Genomic DNA, 19784 nt, shown 5'->3' on the forward strand with positions numbered 1-19784 from the left:
AGCATGTGCCATTATGGAGGGGAATCCCTGCACATCTGCTGTTCACTTTGACCTTCTTCCTGTCATTTCCTGTGACTGTTAAAGCTGAGCTGCTGTAATGATAAAACCGGGATAAGCTCACGATAAGGAGTCATGGCTTTAAGCCAACTGCCATGTCTGGGACAGTGTCCTTGACACACTGAGTGGACACATGAGGTTGGAATGGAGCCACTCCGACTCTTTCTCGCTCTCATTCGTTGGACACATGAGGTTGGAATGGAGCCACTCCGACTCTTTCTCGCTCTCATTCGTCTTTTCACTCTTTTCCACCATCCTCTCCCCCATCACACACACATCCAGAGAGCACTGGGCAGGACAGGAAAAGGTAAATGTGAAGCCAGAACAGCTGCAAGGAATTTTTGATTAGCAGAAACAGAACAAACCTGCTTATTCTTCTTGAGGTCACGACATGGATTTTGTGGAAAATTTCTCCCTAAATAGTAAAATATTCACAGAAACAAGCCTCTTGGTAATTATGTTTTTTAAACCTTCTTTCTGCTTGCCAAGGCATTTTCTCATGCCTAGCCTTTACTTCCTCCCAGCAGAAGGCGGGCACACAGAACACCAGACATTTGGCCAGAATTGCAAAGTTGGAGTTAGCATTTTTAAGAGAACAGCTTTTTAGTATTATGTGTTTCTATATTTTAACTCATATATGCTTGATATTTTAAGGACACACAGTTTTTCATACATTAGTAACTATCGCAGGAATTTAATTCTCTGCTTTTTGGGGAAGAGATCTAGGGTAATCTACACAGTGTTTCATATTGAAAAAGAGTTTGGGGGATACTCACTGAATGGATGGAGTACTATATGTATACCAGTGAAAGAAAACCCTGTCTTCTTTGTGCTAATAGAACTTGGAAATCAAGAAACCACAAAAACATAGACTCCTTTGTTATAGTTCTCATCCATTTTGTCAGTGTGGGGCCTGGGAATCTGCGTTTTCTGTATCCTGGCTGAGTTTTAGGTCACACTCTTGGGAACAATTTGATATTATTGCATTTTCAAAAGGAGCCAACACTTTGATAGCATTTATTTTTGAGGACAGTATTCTTCTCACAGGGAGTAAGAGCCTGATGAGGAGTAAGCTTGATGGTCTGCCTAACAGTCTAAGAGAGGAAGAGGAAACCTCAGTGTTACTATAACTTAGTCCTCCTTGAAGTTTGCAAACACTTCTACTGACAGAAGGGTAGTAAAAAATAAAAACCAAAAATCAACCAAGCAAACAACAACAACAACAAAACTCAAACAAACAATGACCTGTTTCAATAAAGTCTAAATGCAGTAAACAAGAAGCAAGCACCCAAAGCTCCACCTCCAATAAGAGCGAATCACACAGAGTTCCAAAGAGTTGAAAAGAATGAGAATGAGTTGCACAAAGAAATGGAAAAGGAACAAACTCTTGAGTGCATTCCCAGAGAATACAATCATTTTAATGGCAAAAGCAAGTTGGCATAGGATACAAAAGTAGAATTCAAACAAGAGATAGAAACACTAAAGAAAAACTAACCTGAAACATTGAAGAATTCTTTGATCCAGTTGGAAAAACTCAGTAGAAAAACCTCATCAGAGCTGGAGAGATGGCTCAAGTAGTTAAGTGTGTGTGTTGCTCTTCTAGAGAACCTGAGTTTGATTTCTAGTCAGGTGGTACAACCACTGGTAAATCAAGTTCTAAGGGATCCAATCTTTAGAATATTATGAAAAGAGAAGATCTTAGAATCATGAACATAGAAGAATGATAAGAATTTATTGCAAACGGCATTAGAAAATAGTTTCAATAAAATTACAGCAGAAAATTCCCCAAATCTAGGAAAAGAATGCACGTGCAGGTACAAAAGGCACTGAGGACACCAATGAAACAAGATCAGAAAAGAATTTTTCCACATCATATTAGGTGAAGGATTAGATATCCAGAATAAGGAAACAATATGAGAAACTTTTAAGAGAGGAACACAGAGCCACATACAAAGATAGGTCCATCCCAATAGCAGTAGATTTCTCAAACAAAATAAAGCAAAAGAAACTAAACCTTTAAAGTAAAAAGAACTTCAAATGATGTTATTTTGAGCTTTAAAACACAAAAGCCAACCCAGACTATTATACCCAGAAAAACTAGCTATCCCAATTGAATGCAAAAGAAAAAGTTGGCCACTAATGATAGTCTGATATACTCATAGATTGGTGCCTAACCCAATTGTCATCAGAGAGGCTTTGTCCAGCTACTGATGGGACCAGATGAAAAGATCCACAGACAAATGCTAGGTGGAGGCAGGGGAACCCAGAGAGATCAAGGAAAACATGAGAATATGGCCCAGAGAGTCTACTAAGCAGGGTGCATAGGGGCTCCAAGAGACTGAAATGACAAACATGGACCCTGTATGGCTCTGAGCTAGGTCCTCTACATATACCTCACAGTGTGTAGCTTTGTGTTCTTGTGGGACTCCCAACAATGGGAATGGGGATGTCTCTGACTCTTTTTTATTCTGTGCTTGGGAACTTTTTCCTCCTATTGGTGGCCTCTTTATGAGGGTTTGTGCCTCGTTATTAGGGTTTGTGCCTAGTCTTATTATATCTAGTTATCTCATAGTCAGTTGCTATCCCTGGGAGACCTGCTTTTTTGTTTGTTTGTTTGTTTGTTTTTGTGTTTTTAAGGGAAATGGAGGAGGAGGAGATTTTGGGGTGAGGGGAATGGGTTAGGAGGGACTGGGAGGAGTGGATAGAAAGGAAACTTCAGTTAGAAAGTAATGTATGAAAGAATAAAAAAAGTAGATCAGGGAAGAAATGAATGAAATGGAACAAAAAGACAATACAAAGAATCAATGGAACTAAGATGTAACTTTTTTCAAAAGACAAGATTGACAAATCCTTAACCAAATCTAAAGAGAAAGGGAAGATTGAAATTAGTAAAATTAAATATGAAATGGGAGATGTATCTTAAAACTGCATATTCCATAAAATAGGAAAACCTAAAAGAAATAGATGAATTTCTAGACATATATGGATTATTAAATTAATCTGAGACAAATTTAAAATGAATCTGCAAGCAGCAGGGCTAGAATATGAATAAAATTTTCCCAACTGAAGAAAATCCAAGGTCCAGATGGATTCCCTGCTGAATTCTAGCAGATCTTTCAAGAACTAAAACATTTGCTTCTCATTCTAGTCCAGAGTAGAATAGGAAAGCTACTAAACTGCATTTAGTTATAAGCCAGTGTTATGCTGAAATCCAGATAAAGAAACAAGAAAAAAGAAAAAAATGATAGACCAACCCCCTGATGAACACAGATGCAAAGATTCTCAATAAAGAAATACTTGCACATTCAATTCAAGAACACATGGAAGAATCTCTCACCACGACCAAGTTGGTTTTAACAAATGAACAGTCCTCAAAAGATAAAATACAAATGGTCAATAAACATATAAAAAAATTTCTACCTCACCAGCTATCAGAGAATGTACACATCAAAACTGCTTTGAGCTTCCATCTTACCCAGTTCGAATAGCAGTCATTAAGAAAAAACAAATAACAATAAGTGCTGATGAGGATGTTAACAGAAGGGCATCTTTCTACTCTTCTCAAGGGAATGAAAAGTCATCCATCTATTATGGAAAGTACTATTAGGTCTCTCAAATCAAGAGATCTACCATATGCCTCAGTTATACCACCATGAGTGTGTAGCAAAAGGACCTAAAACGGAGATTCTTGTATATCAATGGTTACTGCAACACTACTCACGATTATTGAGTTATAGCACCAAGGTTAGATGTCTAACCACGGAAGAATGTATAAGGAAATTTGGTTTATGTACACACTGAAATTTTTTAACCACAAAGAAGAAAAGCTGTGCCATGTGTAGGAAAATGAAGACACATTCAGATACCATTAGTGAATTAAGCCACCTGCAGAAAGACGAATATCAAGACTTTCTTTCACATTTGGTTCCTAGAATTTATATAGATACATAAAATCACACCTGTATATATGCTATGAAAGTGGAAGTGAAACTGTCTAGGGAAAAAGAATAAGGAGATGGTTGAGAAAACACAGCATGGGGGTTTAGGGAGATGTGTTTAATGTACAATATATACTGATATGAAAATGTCCTTCAGCTGGGCAGTGGTGGTGCATGCCTTTATTCCCAGCACTTGGGAGGCAGAGGCAGATGGATTTCTGAGTTCGAGGCCAGCCTGGTCTACAGAGTGAGTTCCAGGACAGTCAGGGCTACACAGAGAAACCCTGTCTTGAAAGAAAAAAAAATGTCTTTCTATAACACAGTTTCATCTACAATCAATATACATGAGACATATAAACTTTAAAAGTATACATACAGAAATATATATATATATATATATATATATATATATATATATATATAATCTACTGGATATCACAGGTCAGCACATAGAACACTCAAGAGTACTGATTTTTTTTTCCTATATGTGTGTGGCTTGACATCAAACCAAGGCTTATTGCCACTATACAATATTATAAGATAATATCCGTCATACCACAAGCTTGTGAAATGAGCAAAATTCAGAATTCAATGTGTATGTGTGCTTTTTTTTTTCAACCAAGTGTATATCACTTTCACACTGTTGCAAAGTTGGAAAGTTGTAGCAAACCATTGTACTGCTTATGTGGGCCCCTATATACTTAGGAAGTCTGCCCTGTGTACTTCAGAGGTTGTTTCTGGGTTCTCTGATGTTTGGATTTCTCTTTAGAGGTGATAAGGCTGGAACCCTGAACCTTGAGTCCATGCCAAGTGCTTTATAGTTGTGGAACACACAGCTTTGAATAATCAAAAATTGAAAGACATATTCCTTTTGGAGGAACCTAGAACAAAGCATGGTGTAATGCCATCTCATGTTAAATGGTCTGCTCCTTCATTGAGATGAAGGAGTACATCTGATAGTGTACAAAAGTGTGCACCGTATTGGTGGACAAGTAAGGGGTTCATTATTAAGGTCTGGTTTTTTTTTTTTTTCCTTTTATTTTGTTTTGTTTTTCGAGACAGGGTTTCTTTGTGTAGCTCTGGCTGTCCTGGAACTCACTCTGTAGACCAGGCTGGCCTTGAACTCAGAAATCCGCCTGCCTCTGCCTCTGCCTCTGCCTCCCAAGTGCTGGGACTAAAGGTGTGCGCCACCACTGCCCGGCTTTTTGTTTTTTTATTTTTTGTTTTTATTTATTAGTAAGGTCTGGACTTATGCAAACCAGAGCATTCTTGGTGTTCACATAGTCATTCAACATGCAAAACGCATTCCTGGCAAAGAATGGAGCATTATTTCCTAATAAAGTGATAACCTTTAAAAAAAGAGAGATGCCCTGAACTGCTGGAGTGAGCCTGGGTGTGTAGAGTGTCTGAGCTCAGCAGTTTGTAAAGCAGCCGTATGGAGTCTTTTTGAATTTTAACAGCAACAGTAGTTTGTTGTACGGAATGAACATGCCTCTGTCTGTGGTCTTAGTGCCGTCAGAGGCAAATATTTAAAGACACCAAGGAATGTGCCCTTATCCTGGGTGGCTTTTAATGCAAACTAAGGTCACTGAAGAGAACTACCAAACCTTACTTCTTATCTAGTAAGATGTGTTCTGAAAAGAAAATCCCATGGGATAACCTAATCATACCTTATGTATTAAGTTTACATATTTTATCTATTTTTTATTGGATATTTTATTTACATTTCAGATGCCATTCCCTTTTCCCATTTCTCCCTCCCTAGAAAACCCCTATCCCATACCCACTTGTCCTTTTTGCTTTTATACATTTTTTTTTAAATGTTAACCAATGGCTTTATAAATTTGGTAATGCTCAATATCAATCAGAAGTGTAACCTAATACCCAACCTAGATATATCAACTATCTTTGACTGGCGGAGACATATGAACATCTGCCTCCATGTTTGGTCCCCCTCTCTCTTTCTCTGTCATCACCTAGCTCCTCCTCTCCTTCTCCTCCTCTCCTTACTCCTCCCACCTTAGCTCCTCCTACATATCACCCTTCCTGTTAAAATAAAACTCTTCTCTCAAAATACAGTTAGAGCATAACTATACCAATTTATGTCAGTAAGGTGCAAGAAAGACCTAATACCCAGTTCATCATTTTGTTGACTAAGTAGAACTTCTGTCATCTCTCCTAAATAAAAGACTTAGTTCTGAACCTGGCTTTTTTTTTTTTTTCTTGGCTTTAGAATGAATGTCAGCTGAAAACTATCCTCTCAAATCTTTTCTCTCAAAGTAAATATCAAGGATTGGCTATGAGACTCTAAGTTTTCAACCCCATCAGAAATCCAGAATGACTGAGTTAACTGAAATTATGGGAAGCACAAAGCATAGCTTCTAAAACTTAGCCAATTTATAGAGACAGCTGAACACCCGGACACTCCCTATACTACAAACATTGGAGCATCTGATCTTCAGCCTTCTGGCCCAGGATCATCTGACAGACCTAGTGATGCAGAATTATTAAGGGCTGATTACTCTGTCTTGGCAGATATAATCAGTCGACTATTCTGCAAGTGTGTCCTTTTCTGGACAGTGATTTGTCTGTAGATGGAAAGAGGCAATTCTTGCCTAGTGGCTGTCTCACCACAATTGGAATAACTCCAAAGATGCTCAATTTCTTCTTAGAATCCAAGACAGGAAGCTGTCAGAAGCAGACAGGTCTCTAATCAAAATGAACATTAATACAGAAATGTTTGTAACGTCAATTCTGTGGATTTCTGATGTTTTGAAAACCAACTATTTATGTAAGGCAATCTGGACTGTTGTCTGTTAACTCCTCTCAGCTATTTCTAAAGAAAATATAGAAAACACCCTAACAATAAACTCAAAACCATGAATTTGCTGTAGGCCCTTAACTCACAGGCTAACCATCTCAAAAAGTTAAAAAAGTTAAAGAAGGTCTGGGTCTAAGCCTTGTATTCCTAAATGTGTTATACAGGCACAATGCCTATGATAGTAAGGATATTCATCTCACTTTTATATTAATAAGACACTCATACCAATGAAAACCTTAAATTTGAAATCAAAGTAAATTTTGTACCATTTAAGAAATTATAACTTCATCTTAATAACAATTATACATATTTCTACCAGTAGGCTATGGCTATGTAATAAATTCTAGCTAATCCTCCCTGTTCCACCAAAACCACTACTTTTCCCTAGAAAGACAGCCCAATATAAACCATTTTAGTTCCCAAGCCCAGGGAATAGGGGCGCCGACTCTTCATTAACTTCTTCAAGCTGATTATGGGTGTTGAGATATTAGAAGAGGGGTTGGGGGAAGAGTAAATTGATAAGCCTCTGACACTGTCTTCACTGTGTCCAGCTGGAATTTCAGGACATCAGAGGTTCAAGCAGGTCTTCTCAGCTTGCCTCTGTCATGTCTAATCCATATAATTCTGGGAGTTTCTATGAGGGTGTGCTCCCACCATCCTCCCATTTTTGCCTTCCTGCTCTCAAATTTCCCAACATCAGGGAATCCAAACTTTTAGGCACCTAGGCCCTCCACTTCCACTGATGCTTAACCCCTTACCCCATTCCCCCCTTCCAATTACTATGAGGGTGTGCTCCCACCATCCTCTCCTTCCCGCCTCCCTGCTTTTGCAATTCCCCAACACTAGGGAATCCAAACTTTCAGGTACCAAGGCTGTCCACTTCCACTGATGCCTGGCAAGGCCACCCTCAACTACCTATACAGGTGGAGCCATGAATCCCCCCTTTGTGTTCTCGGGCTAGAGATTTTAGAATGGCTACTCCAGCTTGTTTCTTAGAACCATTTGCTTGAAAAATTGTTTTCCAGACTTTCACTCTAAGATATAGTCTGTCTTTGTACTGAGGTGGGTTTCCTGTATGCAGCAAAATGCTGATTCCCATTTATGTATCCAGTCCATTAGCCTATGTCTTTTAATTGGGGAACTGAGTCCATTGATGTTAAGAGATATTAAGGAACAATGATTGTTGTCTCCTGTTATTTTTGTTATTAGAGGTGAAGTTATCTTTGCATGGCTATCTTCTTTTGGATTTGTTGGAAGAGGGTTATTTTCTTGCTCTTTCTAGGGTATAATTTCCCTCCTTGTATTGGAGCTTTCCTGCTATTATCCTTTGTAATGCTGGGTTTGTGGAAAGATATTGTGTAAATTTGGTTTTGTCATGGAATATCTTGATTTCTCCATCTATGGTAATTGAGAGTTTTGTTGGGTATAGTAGCCTGGGCTGGCATTTGTGTTCTCTTAGGGTCTGTATGACATCTGTCCAGCATCTTCTAGCTTTTATAGTATCTCTTGTAATTCTGATAGGTCTGCCTTTATATGTTACTTGGCCTTTCTCCCTTACTGCATTTAATATTCTTTCTTTGTTTTGTGCACTTGGTGTTTTGATTATTATGTGACGGGAGGTATTTATTTTCTGGTCTAGTCTATTTGGCGTTCTATAGGCTTCTTGTATGTTTATGGGCATCTCTTTCTTTAGGTTAGGGATGTTTTCTTCTATAATTTTGTTGAAAATATTTATTGGCCCTTTAAGTTGGGAATCTTCACTCTTATCTATACCTATTATCCTTAGGTTTGGTCTCCTCATTGTGTCCTGGATTTCCTGGATATTTTGTGTTAAGAACTTTTTGCATTTTGTATTTTCTTTGACAGTTGTGTTGATACTTTCTATGGTATCTTCTGCACCTGAGATTCTCTCTTCTATCTCTTGTATTCTGTTGGTGATGCTTGTGTCTATGACTCCTGATTTTTTTCCTAGGTTTTCTATCTCCAGAGTAGTCTCCCTTTGTGATTTCTTGAATGTTTCTACTTCCATTTTTATGTCCTGGATGGTTTTGTTCAATTCCTTCACCTGTTTGGTTGTGTTCTCTTGTAATTCTTTAAGGTATTTTTGTTTTTCCTCTTTAAGGGCTTCTACCTGTTTACCTGTGTTCTCCTCAAATTCTTTGAGAGTGTTATTTATGTCCTTCTTAAAGTCCTCTATCATCATCATTAGAAGTGATTTTAAATCTGAATCTTGCTTTCCTGGTGATATGGGGAATTCAAGACTTTCTAGTGTGGGAGAACTAGGTTCTAATGATGCCAAGTACCCTGGGTTACTGATGCTTATGTTCTTGTGCTTGCCTTTTGCCGTCTGTATCTCCTTAGTGCTATCTGCCCTGTCCCTGACTGGAGCCTGTCTTTCCTATTATCTTGGTTGTATCAGAACTTTGTGGGGTTGGCGTAACTACTGGGGTTAGAGCTGGGGCCCAGAATCTGCTCAGTGCTCGAGTGCAGACAGGATGCTGCCCAGGTTAGAGCTCTGGGAGCCCTGTTTCCTCTGGGTTCTTAGAGATTGGGGGCAAAGCTGCCACCCAAGATCTGCTCAGTGCTCCGGCCCAGACCGGAAGGAACCAGTGCTCCGGGCAGGGAGCGACTTCCTAGATCCTTGTGGGTCCCAGTTACTCCCTGTTTGGGGTGAACGTTGCTTCTGCAACTGCCAGGGTTAGAGTTCCTGGTAGCCCCGCTTCCTCTGGGTTCTGTGTGATTGGGGGCAGAGCTGCCACCCAAGATCTGCTCAGTTCCTGGGCCCAGACTGGCTACATATTTTATCTTGATATAGGTTTTATTTTGTTGCCTACGCTGGCCTCATGCCTGGGTTCAAGTTTTCTTCCTTCTTAATTTTTCAGGTATCTGAGACAATAGTTGGGTTCCACTGTGCCTGGCTCCGAACATTGTTGGATAAACACACAAACATACCGGAAGTGAAAATCGGGCTGATAATTTAAGAAAAGCCAAGGGTTTTGCTACTTACACTTTTGAGACTGTTAAATGTAAAACCAATTAGTTTTTAACATAAAGTACATGATTGTAATCTTGGCATGGTGGTGCAGGCCTGTAAATCCAGCTAGGGGAGACTAAGTTTAATGGCTGCATAGGATGCAGAGTGAGTTCACAGCCAGTCTGAGAAACTTAGTGGGGTCAGGTCTCAAGCTAAAAGTAAAATGAAGGCTGGGTCATAGCTCAGTGAGAGCACTCACTCACGTTAGTCCCTTGGATCAATTCTCAGCCCCACAGAAGATACAAATACCCAAGCACGATCATATGTTAATACCAGAATCATGACCAATATCACTTCCCCTTCTTTGTTTTTAATATTAAAAAAGACAAACTACCAAGGTTAGTGTAGTATCCCGAAATGGGAACTGACTCTTGCTCACACCTCTGGGCACAGCTGTCCTGTGAGAGAAACATAAGAAGCTGATTTAAAAAGCTATAGAATATTTAGTGTTTGTGAATTTTAAATGCAGGACAAATTAGCATTAAGAGTCCTTGAATGTACTTCCATTTTCTAATCCTATTAAAAAAATATATATCATCACCATCACACCCCAAAATAGACTCTGTTTATCTAGTTCTCATAGATTAGTAAATGCCAAGCCAGCATCAGACATACACTCTGGTGGTGTTAAAAGTTTTTCTTTTTTAAATTCCTTGCTCTCTACCCCTTTCCTGTTTTAGGGAGCTAGGCTTTCACACTTGTATTATCTGAAAAAAAAAAAAAAGATGATACAGAAGTTCAAAGGTTCACAAAGGAATTAAATTCCCGGAACTTTATTTTCAAACGCTGAAGTCTGACCTTTGACAATGACTTTGAAAGCATATTAAAGGGAAGCATTGGGCGTTTCTGGTCACAAAGAAAGTAGACAACAAACCTGGGCCAGAAAAGAACAGTTTAAGGGTCTCCCATTTCTGGGATCATATTTTCCACAATGGATTCTGGAGCAGGGTGGCCTGGGATCATTGGATAATTGTTGCAGAGTCTGGCTTGACACTGGAGCAGCAGAGCAGAAATAGCTACAAGGGCTGAGGCAGCTGAGCGTGAACATGACCACAAAAGTTCTCTAGGGGTACAGTTATCTCAGGAACAGTAAACTATTTCCCTTCATCCCCGGAGGGCTAAGGATGTAGGCAAAGGAGATGGGTGTGATGGTGTCTGTGACAAGCTAGTGACTATTCAGAGGTGTTTATGGCAGAAGACCAGATTGATTCTTGCATATCTCAGGGGGTCCTGTGGTTTCACATGATGACAGCCAGCCAGACATTCCGTCCCTGTGGACCCCATATAGTATCCTGGCACCACAGAGATTCACGAGCTCATCTGGAATCCCAGAAGAAGGGAAATGGATGAAACTTTTAAGTGGTTTCTGGCTCTTGGCAGGGTGGATGCTTGTAATAGCAACAACCTTTGCACAGAGGAAGGTTTGCATGAATAAAGATTGTTATTCACTTGGGAATGTGAGCTGACATTCCCAGTTCATGCATAGTACAGGGCTTCAATTTCCCCACTTGAAAGGTAGTGGAACAGTTCCTCTCTCAAAGATTGTCAGGAAGATTAAATGAGGCAAGCAAAATACAGACTTAGACTAGTATTTTATATTTAGTAACTATGATAAAAACATCAATTCATTCTGGCCATTTTAAATTTGGAGGCATATCTAATTTCTCATGTATTACTTTTCTAAGAAGAAACTTAAAAAATACTTTCCTTTAAAAAAAAATTTAAGCCAAATGGGATGGGATTTTGACAAAACGGTGTTATCAAGGGGTTTACGTAATCTTTATGCATTTTTATTTTCATTATTTATAGAATGGCTACATTCCAATGTATCTAATTACAGCGAGGATAAAATGAAAGGAATCATAGGAAGGACTTATATTGTGTCTGGCACACAAGTACTCAGACATAGAAGATAATTTAGCTATACCTCTTATTAGACAAAATTACATACTGCCAAGAGAGTAAGAAGAATCATAAGAAAGCTATTTAAATATGGGCTTTCCAGTGCATAGGGATATTGGCAAATAGAATGTGTTGTTAACAACTGATGTGTGGAGGGAGGCACAAAGGAGAAGCAGTTAAGGTAAAATCTAGAAAGAGCTTGCTAAGGTCTAAGTGTTGACTATCTCCCAAAGCACTCAAAGGCCTGGCCCTAAGGGTGCTGCTAATGGGATCTTTGTGTGGTGGAGCCTAGTTGGAAGTCTACAGATCCTTGGGCATGTAGCCCCCGAGAGGGCTGTCATCCCTTTCTTTTTGCGTTTTACTTTCTGGACATGAAGCAAACAGTTGGACTCTGCCATGTGCTTTTGCCTGGTCCATCAGTCATGGACTGGACCAGAACCCATGGGCTGGGCTGGGCCCAACTGGTATGTGAGCCATTTGTGAGCCAAATTTAAACGTCTCTTTTTAATGAATTTTCTTAGGATCTGGTTATAGGGTCAAGAAGCTGACACACAACTGCAATAGAAATTCCATAAGCAATCATTCCCGTCTTTGCGGGGAGTTTCCCCAGAGAAGCACAGTGCAGTTTTCTCTCTGCTGCCAAAGCTGACTCCTGGTTACTGATGACTTGTTATTTCACTTTTGTGTGTCTGCCTGTGAGCAGAAAGGCAGAGAATTCGCAACTGATCTCACAAAGATCTGTGGTACCACATACTAATTTTGGTGTGAATGTGCCCAGTAATGTTATGCTACTAGCCTTTCTGGCTGGAGACAGCTGGCTATTCAGGGCCCAGACAGTTCTCAGAGAGAACAAAGAACACAGCTGTGAGAGAGGCTCATGACCGTCTAATAATGAAAAACAGATTTTATCCAATTACATGTGAAACAACCAGTCTGGAGACAAAGTAGCTCATCTATTTGGTCCATAGACATAGTGGACAACTTTCTCTGCCTGAAACATCCAAGCCTAGGTACAGGGAGATTAGAGACATCCAAGGACCACTTGGTAGGCCATGTGGAGTCCTTTGAAGTTATCCAACCTTAGCCTGTTCAGTTTGCTTTTCCTTTCCAATGGAGGTCTCACAAAAAACTCTGGTCTAAGGTTCTCTCTTTCTCCTGTCTGTCCTGTAATCACCTTGATGTCTTTCCTGGGTGCTCTGTGTGGGGACCTCTGCCTCTTGTCTCTATGACTGTAAGGAATATTCTTCCCTCTTCCTACCTTGTGCCTCCCTTGTGGCTATGTATGATTTATCATCCGATAAAACAATATAGAGTATCCAGAAAAATGTTTTTCAAGTATAGGGCAATTATGCATGAAGAGAACTTATCATCAGGGAGTTTATGCCATGTGCAGCAAGGTATAAGGTTGACTCATTGGAAATAGTGTCTAGAATCCAGATTGTGTTCATCTGGACTGGGACTCAGTTCTATAGAGGGAATACCTTTTTCTATTTTTTATTTCGTGTTCCCTGCCTTGACTGCTGTAACAAATTCCTACAGTCTGGTGGCTTGAAACAATAGAATTAAATTATCTCATGGTTTTAGAGGCCAGCATCTAAACTCAAAATGTCAGCAGAGTTACTCATGCTCCCAAGGTTCTAGATCTTCTCTTGCCCCTTTGGGCTATTGCTTATTTCTAGTGTGCTGGCAAAACTCTAGCCGTTGCCTCTTTCTGTCCATGGCTACTACACCTCTGTAGTCATTCTCTCTTTCTTACAAAGAGACTCTCCTTGGCTTTTGGGTCTCTCCTAATGATTAAATATGAGCATGGTCTTGATCCTCATCTTTATTGTCTTTTCAGAGACCCTGCTTCTGAATAAGTTGCATTTTAGGTTCCAGGAGGACACATAACTTTTTTGGATACTGTCTCACTATTGTACACCATTCCAAATATATTGGAAGAGGTTTCATTCCATTTCTTCTATGGCTTACAGAAATGCTAGTGTGGAAACAGTCAAGCTGTCTTAATTCCATTTCAGTGGATGACTCAATGACTGCAGAGGTGTAGACAAGGTAAGGGATGTTCAATGAGCAAGTCTAGCAAGGACAGGCGTGATGATTTTGGTCTAGAGAAGAACTTTCCATAGTAGAGTGAGCAGCCAACCTTGGAATAAGGTGGTGTAGTTGAAGTGGGAGGGAGGTGCTTTATGTATTGGCTCAGTTTATTGGAAATGCAGAGCTCTTTCAAGTGGAAATCTAGTTGTGGTAAATTGATCATATGTGTACATACATACATATATGAGATCTGACACACACACACACACACACACACACACACACACACACACACACAGAGAGAGAGAGAGAGAGAGAGAGAGAGAGAGAGAGAGAGAGAGAGAGAGAGAGCTACCACTGAGTTTTAACTACAGCCCTCACTCAGGAATTGGAAGCTATTTTAACTTTACACATTTACTGCTGAGTTGGCACTCGATTTAAAATGAACATAACATGATTTCTTCATGAGAGCCGTCAATATTTTGTAATCAAATTCCCTTGGTGTTTACCCAGGCATGCCCTCCCAAATGTCTGATTGTTCTGTCTCAAAACCAGAAAGATTTCTATGCAACTGACACACCAAATTCCTGCTTTGATGATTTTGGAATTTTGCTTGGCTTGTACTCAGAATGTGTTTATGAAAAGCCTAGGAGAGATGAAAACTGTGTTAGTGACACATGGTAAAAAGCACAGAAGCTATATGGGAACTATGTTAAATACATGAACTCGGAGAATTATGTTTTTCTATCTAAATAACTACATATGTCTGATTGTAATCAGACATCAATTATACAATTAGACAATAATTGTCTAATCTAAGTAAATTACATATAGAATCTCTATGTTCCTTAAATTTTTAGAAAGATGGGATTTTTCTCATATTTTTCCCAACTGAAAGGTTATAAATGTATTTTTTTCACTTGAATCATGGATTAATGGTTTAATGGTAATGGTTTAATAATGTTTTAATGATTTTGTATCAGATGTTTTGTTCTTCAGACTTGGTTATCGTGTTTGTTACTCTTCTTATTGTTGGATGAAATTCCTGATAAAAATAGCTTAAAGAAGTGAGAGTGCATTTTGTCTCACAGTTCAAGGGAATGAATCATGGCTTGGGAGTCATGGCAGAAGATTAAGGGCACTGGTCACCTTGCATCTATGGTGAGAACACAGACAAAGAGGAATTCTGGTGCTTACTTTACTTTCTCCATTTTATTCAGTTTGGGTCCCCAGCCCATGTTATGGTATCCACACAATTGGGGTGGATCATCCTACCTTAATTAACTCAGTCTAGAAACTACCTCACAGACATGCCTAGAAACTGCCCTCTTTGGTAATACTAGACTCTTTCAGGTTGAGAATCAGGGTTAACCACTGCAAATCTATCTCTTGTAAGCTTGACACACAAATATATTAATTTGAAGCCACTCCTAATTTTTGTACCCATAGGCTCATCACCATCTAATAATGACAAAATACATCTAGTCCAATTACAAAACAGTTTAAAAAAAATTTTTAAAAACAGTTTCAACACAGTTTAAAAGTCCAAAATCCAAGTCTTGTCTAAGACTCAAGACAATTTCTTAACTATGACCTACTATTATAAAAATGAACAACAATGTGCACCTTTAATATACAGTGGTGCATACCAAACATTTCCATTTTAACAGGGAAGAATGGGGACGTAGAAAGGGAAGGGCAACCCAAGTCAGACCAAAACCCAGTAGGGAAAACATCAAATCCTGCAGCTTACTGTTTGGCAACTAGGACTTTTGACCAAATCATCTGGGCTCCAAAGGGGTTTATATTAGTACTGTTATTCCAGCTCTGCCACCTGTAGCATACACATTTTTTTCTTGTGCTGTCTCTGTTCTCTGCCTGAAGCTTTCCTTAGTGGCATCTCTGACATCTTGAAGTCTCCACTGCAATGAAGGCTTTCCCTTTCCAGCTTCATGCAACTATTTTTCAGAATCTCCTTATAGGGACTCTAACCCTAGCGCATGTTGGATGGCTCTATCCACTTTTAAGGATCTTGCCGCAAGCCTACATGACTCCCTCACTCTTGCATCTTTCATGCCTACAGAATCAGTACCACACAGATGCTGCTGCCAAGTTCTGCTGCCAGCTCCAGGTGTACTCTGACTCCCTTCAACTATGGCTGTAGCCATGGCTTTGTGCTGCTGACTCTGAAGTAATTCTTCTTTAGGGGATCACTTTAGAGCAAAGAACTAAGCATTCTTAGTTTATGCTCTCTCCTTCCAAATTAATTTGTGTTTTCCAAGCTGGAGGCTTTACTGGGTAGGATCCTGTCCAGGGCACCTTTCCTACTGTTCCATTGCAGAACATGATGGTTATCTTTTATGGTGCCTGTCAATTTACATACTAAAATGCATCTGTTACACTTTGTCCACAGCCTCAGATGTGCTGACATTCCTTTCCTTGTAGGATTCAGTTTCCATGTCTTTCTTCTCTCTTTCCCTGTAGACCTGAGCAAGGGAGTGAGAAGTAGTCATGCTACAGCCTGATCTGATCCTTTGCTCATCAAAAAGTCCATTACTTGAGTTCAGTAGAACTCCTAGTTTTTTTTTTTTTTTTTTTTTTTTTTTTTTTTTTTTTTTTTTTTATCACCTTGCTCTACAGATGATGATGACGTTCTGCTGTTCTTCCTGAATGTTCCAGACCATTCTGACATGGGCAGACAGTAACAGCACATACCTGGACATCTTAGAGGTTGGATTAGAGTTGAGATTGGGACACAGGCAGAATGAAGTCAGCACCTCTTCCAAAACGACCTCTAGCCTTGTCCTTTCGAAAACTTCAGAAGCTGGGTCTCCATTGTTCCCCTTTCCCTTGGCATTCTGGTCTCTCAGCCTCCCATCAGAATGACCCCTTAAGCTCTGCTCACAGTAATCCAGGACTTCCTAATCCTGCACCTGCAAACTCTTCTGCATTCCTCCCACAGAACAGTTTTAAAAGCCTATAAACCATGGGTCAGGTTAATCACAGCAAAGATACCACTTCCTGGCACCTATTTTCTGTACTAGTTACTTAAAACAAAATTATGTGTATGTGCCCGGGCCCAGAAGGAAAAACAGATTTCCTGAAGCTGGAATTCCAGGCAGTTGTTAGCCTCCTGGTGAAGGCTCGAGGATCAAACTCTGGTCTTCTGGAAGAGCAGCAAGTGCTTTTAATTGCTAAGCCAATCTCTCTAGAGCCTGTATTAGTTGTCTTTAATGTTCATTGCTATGTCAAAACAAAAGTGATTAAAGAAGGGCTTCTTTTGGCTCACAGATTGAGGGTACAATCCAACTTGGTGTGGCAGGAATCGGCAGCAGGAGTCTGAGCAGATGGTCCTATTGTAGTTATGTTTAGGGAAGAGAAATTGGCACGTGCACACAGCTCATTTCCCCCTTATTCAGTTGGAGCTTCAGACATGGAAAGATGCTTTACATGTTTAGGGTGGCTGATCTCACCTCAACTAACCCCATCTAGAAATCTCCTCACAGATGTTCCCAGACGTTTGTCTCCCAGATGATTCTGGATCCTGTCAACACATTTTTAGTCAGTCATTACCATTACAGACCATACTGGATCCCAACTCACAAAGACCTGTCTGCCTGTGCCTCCTGAATGCTGGGATTTTGAGTTAAGTTTTACCTTGGATTTTTTTTTTTTTTTTTTTTTTTTTTTTTGAAAAATGTCTTCTACTAAAAAAGGATGTTTTACTTGGCAATATACTTCTAATTGCCAATGATCATTTTAAAAGTTACCTGTGTATTCATCTCATTTATATAGTCTAATAAATTTTATTTTACACAGTTAGAAATATATCTAATTTGGCTTCATCAAATATGCATGAAGTTTATATATTCTGAAAAGACCAAAGTTCTGGTTTAATTTAATTAGCATTAGCAAGAATTTAAATATGAATGTTTTAAAAATGAGCAGCTTTGGGAGCATAAATTATCCAGATATCCGGAAAAAAAAAAGAAGAAGAAAAAGAAAAAAAAAAAAAAGCCACAGCTGGCCAAAGAAATTAGAACAACAGGAGTCAAAAATAACTATGTTCCTAGTTTTTATCACCTGACTCAACAGATGGTGATGAAATTCTACTGCTCTTTATGAGCCTTCAGCCTACTTTAGCCTGGACAGACAACAACAACACATACTTCTCCATCTTAGAGCTTTGACCAGAGTTAACATTTTAATATTGCTGGAGGGTAGCGTTCTCATGTGTGAAACTTGGGGGTGGAGCAAATGCTTTGTATTTATCTGCTAAACATCTCCCATATAACACCTCACTTAATTCTCTTTAAAAATTGTCTCTCTTCTCTCTCTCTCTCTCTCCTCTCTCTACCCCCCTTTGTTCTACCCTTGGAGGGAGTCAGATCCTCTGGAGCTAGAGTTAGAGATATTTCTGAGTCGCCTGCCATGGGTACTGGGAACTGAACTTGGGTCCTCTGCAAGAGTAGAAAGTGACCTTAACTGCTAAGCCATGACTCTAGCCTTCATTTAATTTCTTTAGCAACCTGTGTCCACAAGTACTCTTTTATAGTCCTTTTCTAAAAAAAGAGAAGAAGAGTCATTCACCACCCTTCATATCACCACTGAAATAGAAATCTTGGAGGCTGAGCCAGTGGTATGGAATGCCTTATTGTCTTTGAGCTGCTGCCTGGGGAGTCTGAGAAAAGCACCTGACTAAGAGTTATTACCACAAGGACCATGACTACTACTACTACTTCTTCTTCTTCTTCTTCTTCTTCTTCTTCTTCTTCTTCTTCTTCTTCTTCTTCTTCTTCTTCTTCTTCTTCTTCTTCTTCTTCTTCTTCTTCTTCTTCTTCTTCTTCTCCTTCTTCTCCTCCTCCTCCTCCTCCTCCTCCTCTTCTCCTTCTCCTCCTCCTCCGCCTCTTCTCCTTCTCCTCCTCCTCCTCCTCTTCTCCTTCTTCTCCTTCTTCTCCTTCTTCTCCTTCTTCTCCTTCTTCTCCTTCTTCTCCTTCTCCTCCTCCTCCTCCTCCTCCTCCTCCTCCTCCTCCTCCTCCTCCTCCTCCTCCTCCTCCTCCTTCTTCTTCTTCTTCTTCTTCTTCTTCATATGGTGTCTTTAAGGTTACCACCAAAATAGGAGTTTCCTTTATGCTGTTTTTACTGGTGAATTTGAGACAACCACCAAAGCTTCTGCTTCCTGGAACCATTCCACTTGATGGGACTTTACCTAGGACTGTGTCCAAATAACAAACAGGTGCAGATAGAAGTGGCTGGCAGCCTGCAGACCACCACTACATTGTAATCTTTAAGAACTGTGCAATATTCAGTTACTTTAGCAAATGCTGTTATTTAAAATGTTTGCTGCTCTCTAACTCAAAGGGAAGAGTAGTCCTCACTCATCGGTTAAGTGTCTCCCACTGTAGAGCGAGTGTTCCAAACTGAGTTCTGAAAATACAACCAGGGCAAGGTATTGAAACAAAATTAAATCAGACCAAACTGTAAAAGCCTGAGGCTGGAGGGTGTGGTTCCATAGATGAATGCTTGCCCAAAGCAGACCTTCAGTTCCATCCACTTGGCACAGTAGTTAAACAGAGGGCAGGTGTCACAAAGTAAGAAGAAGTGCAGCTTGGTATTTGGCACTTTATCCCAGGCAAAAGGTTCAGCCAGAGGAGGCTTAGGAAGTTGTGAATGCTCTGGAGACTTGGCTATTGCCCCGGAGATTCCCACATGCGGATGCTGGGTGAAAACAGTCACTTTGTGCTCCCTTAGGAAGATGATTTAGTTTTGATTATGATTATAAGATGCACTGACAAAAAATGACCTGTTTCTCCTAGGTTCAAGCATCAGTTTTATAATATAAGCTGGTTGAAGTTTTGCTTACCCAGAATGGAGTTTTTAGGTTGATCTCCCTCTAATTTTATTTTATTTTTTTAAAAAGCGTAATTCACTCAGGGTGGTGCTTTATAAAAACTTAACATCTAGAGTTGGGGCAGCAAGGCCTCCCATAGGCTCATCA

General features: G+C 39.8%; 1 protein-coding gene across 1 annotated transcript in view; it reads right to left on the reverse strand.

The window, feature by feature from the left end:
• The window catches only part of Rxfp1 (relaxin family peptide receptor 1), a 116002-nt gene that overhangs the window by 55218 nt on the left and 41000 nt on the right, over positions 1-19784 (reverse strand). The gene's annotated exons all lie outside the window — the stretch shown is intronic.

Source organism: Arvicanthis niloticus, chromosome 4, assembly GCF_011762505.2.
Source record: "Arvicanthis niloticus isolate mArvNil1 chromosome 4, mArvNil1.pat.X, whole genome shotgun sequence".
NCBI lineage: Eukaryota > Metazoa > Chordata > Mammalia > Rodentia > Muridae > Arvicanthis > Arvicanthis niloticus.